We start from the raw sequence: 783 nt of genomic DNA, 5'->3' as shown, positions 1-783 counted from the left end.
TGAGGGAACGCTGTGGGGATCTGTCAGGAGACAGTGCAAGGCCACAGGGCCATAAGGGGACATTGTGTAGATGGCATGAGGCAGATGGGATGTGTGGGGACACCATGGCGATATGTGAGGGGACAGCACAAGGCTTTGGGGATGTGAGGGGACACAATGGAGATGTATGAGGGGACAGTGCAAGGCCGTGGCGATGTGAGAAGACATGGTGGGGACATGTGAGGGGACAACATGAGGCTGTGGCGATGTGAGGTAATGCTGGGGGGATCTGTCAGGGGACAGGGCAAGGCCACAGGGCCATAAGGGGACACCATGGGAGTGGCACAAGGCAGCTGGGACGTGAGGGGATGCCATGGGGGCATGTGAGGGGACAGCACAATGCTGTGGGGACGTAAGGGGACACCATGAAGGCATATGAGAGGACAGCACAAGGCAGCTGGGATGTGAGGAGACATGGTGGGGACATGTGAGGGGACAGTGCAAGGCTGTGGGGATGTGAGGGAACGCTGTGGGGATCTGTCAGGGGACAGAGCAAGGCCACAGGGCCATAAGAGGACATTGTGTAGATGGCATGAGGCAGATGGGATGTGTGGGGACACCATGGGGATGTGTGAGGGGACAACACAATGCTGTGGGGACATGAGGGGACACAATGCAGATATGTGAGGGGACAGTACAAGTCTGTGGGGACATGAGAGAACACAGTGTGCACTTGACAAGAGGGCGCAAGGGCATCACAACGGGAGGCAAGCACCCGCCGGGGCGGGTCATCCCCAAGCCCCT

This window comes from Anas platyrhynchos, chromosome 1, assembly GCF_047663525.1.
Source record: "Anas platyrhynchos isolate ZD024472 breed Pekin duck chromosome 1, IASCAAS_PekinDuck_T2T, whole genome shotgun sequence".
Lineage (NCBI taxonomy): Eukaryota > Metazoa > Chordata > Aves > Anseriformes > Anatidae > Anas > Anas platyrhynchos.
The sequence above is the reverse complement of the archived record's forward strand: the minus strand, read 5'-3'. Positions refer to the sequence as shown.